This window comes from Pseudophryne corroboree, chromosome 8 (genome assembly GCF_028390025.1).
Source record: "Pseudophryne corroboree isolate aPseCor3 chromosome 8, aPseCor3.hap2, whole genome shotgun sequence".
In the NCBI taxonomy this organism is placed as follows: Eukaryota; Metazoa; Chordata; class Amphibia; order Anura; family Myobatrachidae; genus Pseudophryne; species Pseudophryne corroboree.
The window spans coordinates 228,971,450-228,978,839 of record NC_086451.1 but is presented as its reverse complement, the minus strand read 5'-3'; the positions used below and the strand labels follow the sequence as shown (position 1 = coordinate 228,978,839).

Genomic DNA, 7,390 nt, shown 5'->3' with positions numbered 1-7,390 from the left:
GATTTTCACTGCGATGCGATGAAAAAGAACGAGCGAACAACTCGGAATGAGGGCCTATATTGGGAAATACCCTGTTTAAATCTGTACACAAGGCATTAAATGCACCTTAACTTTCTGCATATACCATTAATGAGCCACCTGGTTATTCACTAATTGAAGGTGATTACACCAATCAGTGATAAGCATACAATTGCGGATGTACCCCACTAAAGGTGCTTAATTGCATCTGAGCATGACTGCTATATAGTGGTGGACAGGGTTGGTACATAGATGGGAGACCACTTTGGAACACCCTGTTACTGCAACATTTTGCTTTCACTTGTATACTTCAGAGATATATATATAACAAAGGTGGATTTTTGGTTGTCAGAAAAATATAGATGCAAACCCATTAACTATAAAGGATTCTTTGTAGTAATTCTGGGATTATTCTTGGTGATAAATGCATGCCTACTTTGACATATTTAGACAGCACGAATAAGAATGAGTTTATTATTCACTCACAATTGACTGGAGTACAGTACTGTATAAATAAGGAAGGATTTACCTTGTTTGGATATCTATGGCCTTGATGGGAGACCACTTTGGAACACCCTGTTACTGCAACATTTTGCTTTCACTTGTATACTTCAGAGATATATATAACAAAGGTGGATTTTTGGTTGTCAGAAAAATATAGATGCAAACCCATTAACTATAAAGGATTCTTTGTAGTAATTCTGGGATTATTCTTGGTGATAAATGCATGCCTACTTTGACATATTTAGACAGCACGAATAAGAATGAGTTTATTATTCACTCACAATTGACTGGTGTACAGTACTGTATAAATAAGGAAGGATTTACCTTGTTTGGATATCTATGGCCTTGATATTTTTTTGCCACACAACTGCCATATCCAATTTGTATATATTTTGAGCCTAATTGTCACATGTGTGTCTGTTCCCCCCCCCCCCCCCTTTTTTTCTTGTGGAAAATATGACCAATTCCATTCCCTACTCAAGGTGACAAATGAAAGGGCTAGCTTAAAAAATTGCGGACATACCCCACCGGAGATGCCCAATCTCTTCCGATCTTGGAAGCCAAGCAGTGGAGGGCCGGACTAGTACTTGGATGGGAGACCACCTTGGAACATCCTGGTACTGCAAACAAATTTTGCTGCCCAATTTCAAGTCACAGATAGGTACTCGGATCCATATGACCTATGATTTAATTTTCTGCAACTATTTTTTCCACTTGGGATTCTTGCAGTATGAATGAAGGTCATATACTCTTTTGACGGACACTATTGAGACTAGAAGGTGACATCCTTTTGACAAATTTTCCGGCTTACACTATACTATAGCAATTTTTGCTTACTATTTACTCTAATTGATACTAATATTTTTGCACAATAGTCTTGAATCACATATTTATTGAACTCCGACACTTCTATATATTTTATTAAGAAACTATTAAAATCATGATTTTATCAGTATAAGACATTGATATACTCAGTTCCTCTGAGGTTGAGTGCTCCCAAAAAAGAGTCTACTTCTTTTCCATTTCCTCTTATTTGGTATTTTCTCTCTAAATACAACAAGGAAAGGATTTAGAATCCAGGGTAAGACTCATACCAGCCACACCAATCACACTGTACAACTTGTGATAACCATACCCAGTTAACAGTATGAACAACAACTGAGCCTCCTTTTACGGATGGCTCATAACAATAACCCTTTAGTGAAGCAATAACTATATACATGTATTGCAGAGAGTCCGCACTTGGGACGGGCGCCCAGCATCCACTACGGACTACGAGAAATAGAATTACCGGTGAGTAAATTCTTATTTTCTCTGACGTCCTAGTGGATGCTGGGAACTCCGTAAGGACCATGGGGATTATACCAAAGCTCCCAAACGGGCGGGAGAGTGCGGATGACTCTGCAGCACCGAATGAGCAAACTCAAGGTCCTCCTCAGCCAGGGTATCAAACTTGTAGAATTTAGCAAATGTGTTTGAACCCGACCAAGTAGCAGCTCGACACAGCTGTAAAGCCGAGACCCCTCGGGCAGCCGCCCAAGAAGAGCCCACCTTCCTCGTGGAATGGGCTTTCACTGATTTAGGATGCGGCAATCCAGCCGCAGAATGTGCCAGCTGAATCGTGCAACAGATCCAGCAAGCAATAGTTTGCTTTGAAGCAGGAGCACCCAGCTTGTTGGGTGCATGCAGGATAAATAGCGAGTCAGTTTTTCTGACTCCAGTCGTCCTGGAAACATAAATTTTCAAAGCCCTGACTACGTCCAGCAACTTGGAAGCCTCCAAGTCCCGAGTAGCCGCAGGCACCACAATAGGTTGGTTAAAATGAAACGCTGATACCACCTTTGGGAGAAATTGGGGACGAGTCCTCAATTCTGCCCTGTCCATATGGAAGATCAGATACAGGCTTTTACATGACAAAGCCGCCAATTCTGACACACGCCTAGCTGAAGCTAAGGCCAACAGCATGACCACTTTCCACGTGAGATACTTTAGCTCCACGGTCCCAGGAAATCCAACACAACGTTAAGATCCCAAGGTGCCACTGGAGGCACAAAAGGGGGCTGAATATGCAGCACTCCCTTTACAAACGTCTGAACTTCAGGCAGTGAAGCCAGTTCTTTTTGAAAGAAAATAGACAGGGCCGAAATCTGGACCTTTACGGACCCCAATTTTAGGCCCATAGTCACCCCTGACTGTAGGAATTGCAGAAATCGACCCAGCTGGAATTCCTCTGTTGGGGCCTTCCTGGCCTCAGACCAAGCGACATATTTCCGCCATATGCGGTGATCATGCTTTACTGTCACATCCTTCCTAGCTTTTATCAGCGTAGGAATCACTTCATCTTGAATGCCCTTTTCCGTTAGGATCCGGCGTTCAACCGCCATGTCGTCAAACGCAGCCGCGGTAAGTCTTGGAACAGATAGGGCCCCTGCTGTAACAGGTCCTGTCTGAGAGGCAGAGGCCATGGGTCCTCTGAGATCATTTCTTGTAGTTCTGGGTACCAAGTTCTTCTTGGCCAACCCGGAACGATGAGTATAGTTCTTACTCCTCTCTTTCTTACTATCCTCAGTACCTTGGGTATGAGAGGAAGAGGAGGGAACACATAAACCGACTGGTACACCCACGGTGTCACTAGTGCGTCCACAGCTATCGCCTGAGGGTCCCTTGACCCGGCGCAATATTTTTTTAGCTTTTTGTTGAGGCGGGACGCCATCATGTCCACACGTGGCAGTTCCCAGCGATTTACAATCTGTGTGAAGACTTCTTGATGAAGTCCCCACTCTCCCGGGTGGAGGTCGTGCCTGCTGAGGAAGTCTGCTTCCCAGTTGTCCACTCCCGGAATAAACACTGCTGATAGTGCTAGCACGTGATTCTCCGCCCATCGAAGAATCCTTGTGGCTTCTGCCATTGCCATCCTGCTTCTCGTGCCGCCCTGGCGGTTTACATGGGCGACCGCCGTGATGTTGTCTGACTGAATCAGTACTGGGAGGTTTTGAAGCAGGGGCTCTGCTTGACTCAGGGCGTTGTAAATGGCCCTTAGTTCCAGTATATTTATGTGTAGTGAAGTCTCCAGACTTGACCACTGTCCTTGGAAGTTTCTTCCCTGAGTGACTGCCCCCCATCCTCGGAGGCTTGCATCCGTGGTCACCAGGACCCAGTCCTGTATGCCGAACCTGCGGCCCTCGAGAAGATGAGCACTCTGCAGCCACCACAGCAGAGACACCCTGGCCCTTGGGGACAGGGTGATCAACCGATGCATCTGAAGATGCGATCCAGACCATTTGTCCAACAGATCCCAATGAAAGATCCTTGCATGGAACCTGCCGAAGGGAATTGCTTCGTAAGAAGCCACCATCTTTCCCAGGACTCGCGTGAAGTGATGCACTGACACCTGTTTTGGTTTCAGGAGGTCCCTGACCAGAGATGACAATTCCTGGGCCTTCTCCACCGGGAGAAACACCTTCTTCTGTTCTGTAATTTTTGTTAAACCGAGCGCTTGTGTGTGTTGCTACCTGGTGTTGTTTGAAAAATGCTTGATGTAATATGGTGTAAATAAAAATAAGATAAAAAACAACTTTAAAATAAGAATAAAAAATAAAAAAATAATAAAAATAAAAATAAAAATAAAACAATTGGGGAAGGGGAGGGAGGGGTGGGTGGGTTTAAGTGCAATGTATACAGCTCCTTTCAGAGTAGTTGGTTAGGAGCTTGGGGACACTTTATCAAAGGGCAAAGTCTTTTAAGGTGTAACTGTCCCTGACTTACCCTATTATTCAAGTGCGAGCGTGGCTGGAGGTTCCTGTGTATGGTGGCAATAATCAGGCTGGTGGGCGGGCTGGCCTCTCTCCTGCTTGGTAAGCTGTAACTGCCCTCCTTCTTCCTCCTCCTGCTGGCCGCACTTTAACCGCTGCTCCGTCTTCTCCGCCGCAACCGGAAGTTCGGGTCCATGCAGGTCATGCCTGGGTTGCAGGAATCAGAAAACCTCTACTAAACCCACAACCACCTTTAGATCCAACATAACAAAAGAAGAATTTGAAATTACAAATCAAGTAACCTGCCACACAGAGGGGGTCATTTACATCTTGGAATGTACATGTGGAAAACAATATGTGGGGCAAACGAAACGCAAACTGAAAGTAAGGATAGCAGAACACGTATACAATATAAAAAGAGGTCTGAAAACACATAGTGTTTCAGCTCACTTCCTCACAAAACACAATCAAGATCCCACTGGGTTAAAATTCATCGGGATTCAAAAGATCAAAGCCCATTGGAGAGGAGAAGACATTGTCAAAACATTGAAGAAAAAAGAAACGGAATGGATATATAAAATGAAGAGCCTTGAACCATATGGTCTCAACATTGATATAGAACTCAATGTCTTCTTGTAATCATCCATACACCAAACAAACCTCTAAAAAAAAAAAAACTCTTTATCTATATATTTTATGTTTATTTTTATTTATTTTTATTTTCATTTTTTGTATTTATTATTTTCTCATTATTTTCACCCTATATCTCTCCCCTTTTTTTCCCCATAAGTGCAATGGTTCATACGAATTTTAAACATTTTTTAACTTGGGAATAATTCATACATATTCCATCTCCTTTTTTTACCATGTGGATGCCGCCGGGAAGCTCACTTCCGGTCATGTGCACTTCCTGTTTTTTCTAATAAAGTTATCATATAAAAGGACTAAACAATTGGAAAGACTTCAACATCTCCTTGAGAAAGAATCCGATTTTGGATTCGAAACGCGTTGGAGAAGATTAGAAGCAACTGCAAGGACACTTACTCCGTCGCCGCCAGCGTTCGTAATACCGGAAGTAAGGACCCGAACTTCCGGTTGCGGCGGAGAAGACGGAGCAGCGGTTAAAGTGCGGCCAGCAGGAGGAGGAAGAAGGAGGGCAGTTACAGCTTACCAAGCAGGAGAGAGGCCAGCCCGCCCACCAGCCTGATTATTGCCACCATACACAGGAACCTCCAGCCACGCTCGCACTTGAATAATAGGGTAAGTCAGGGACAGTTACACCTTAAAAGACTTTGCCCTTTGATAAAGTGTCCCCAAGCTCCTAACCAAATACTCTGAAAGGAGCTGTATACATTGCACTTAAACCCACCCCCCCTCCCTCCCCTTCCCCAATTGTTTTATTTTTATTTTTATTATTTTTTTATTTTTTATTCTTATTTTAAAGTTGTTTTTTATCTTATTTTTATTTACACCATATTACATCAAGCATTTTTCAAACAACACCAGGTAGCAACACACACAAGTGCTCGGTTTAACAAAAATTCCAGAAAGCACCAACAAACAACCTGAGCAGCAATTTTTTTCACTCACAGCGCAGCAAACTATACCAAATTCATTCTTCTGTTCTGTGTCCAGAATCATGCCCAGGAAAAGCAGAAGCGTCGCAGGAATCAGCTGCGACTTTGGGATATTCAGAATCCAGCCGTGCTGTTGCAACACTTCCTGAGAGAGTGCTACGCTGACCAACAACTGCTCTCTGGACCTCGCCTTTATGAGGAGATCGTCCAAGTACGGGATAATTATAACTCCCTTCTTCCGAAGGAGTATCATCATTTCGGCCATTACCTTGGTAAATATTCTCGATGCCGTGGAGAGACCAAACGGCAACGTCTGGAATTGGTAATGACAGTCCTGTACCACAAACCTGAGGTATTCCTGGTGAGGTGGGTAAATGGGGACATGCAAGTAAGCATCCTTGATATCCAGCGACACCATAAAATCCCCCTCTTCCAGGCTTGCAATAACCGCCCTGAGCGATTCCATTTTGAACTTGAACTTCTTTATATAAGTGTTCAAAGATTTTAAATTCAGAATGGGTCTCACCGAACCATACGGTTTCGGTACCACAAACATTGTGGAATAGTAACCCCTGCCCTGTTGAAGGAGGGGGACCTTGATTATCACCTGCTGGAGGTACAGCTTGTGAATTGCCGCCAGTACTACCTCCCTTTCCCTGGGAGCAGCTGGCAAGGCTGATTTGAGGTAACGGCGAGGGGGAGTCGCCTCGAACTCCAGCTTGCATCCCTGAGATACAATTTGTACAGCCCAGAGATCCACTTGTGAGCAAACCCACTGGTTGCTGAAGTTTTGGAGACGCGCCCCCACCGCACCTGGATCCGCCTGTGGAGCCCCAACGTCATGCGGTGGACTTAGTGGAAGCAGGGGAGGATTTTTGTTCCTGGATACTGGCTGCCTGGTGCAGCTTTTTTCCTCTACCCTTGCCTCTGGCCAGAAAGGATGCTCCTCTGACCCGCTTGCCTTTCTGAGGCCGAAAGGACTGCATTTGATAATATGGTGCTTTCTTAGGCTGTGAGGGAACCTGAGGTAAAAAAGTCGACTTCCCAGCAGTTGCTGTGGATACAAGGTCCGAGAGACCGTCCCCAAACAATTCCTCACCCTTATAAGGCAAAACCTCCATGTGTTTTTTAGAATCAGCATCACCTGTCCACTGCCGAGTCCATAATACTCTCCTGGCAGAAATGGACATTGCATTAATTCTAGATGCCAGCAGGCAAATGTCCCTCTGGGCATCCCGCATATACTGTATAAGACGACGTCTTTTATATGTTCGATGGTTAGCAAAACAGTATCCCTGTCGAGGGAATCAATGTTGTCTGACAGGGTATCAGTCCATGCTGCTGCAGCACTACACATCCAGGCTGAAGCAATAGCAGGTCTCAGTAAAGTACCAGAGTGTAAAGGAAAAAGACAAACGGCTGCGCTGGATGTCAGGAATATAAATATACTGTACAGAGAGCCAACGTAAAAAGTAACAATATTTATTATAAATAAAACATTATATACTGGTAAATTGATTAAGAACAGTCACTAATAGT

General features: G+C 44.3%; 1 pseudogene; it reads left to right on the top strand.

The window, feature by feature from the left end:
- The first annotated feature begins 1,031 nt into the window (after positions 1-1,031).
- On the top strand, positions 1,032-1,151 carry LOC134952295 (5S ribosomal RNA; annotated as a pseudogene).
- Positions 1,152-7,390: the final 6,239 nt, after the last annotated feature.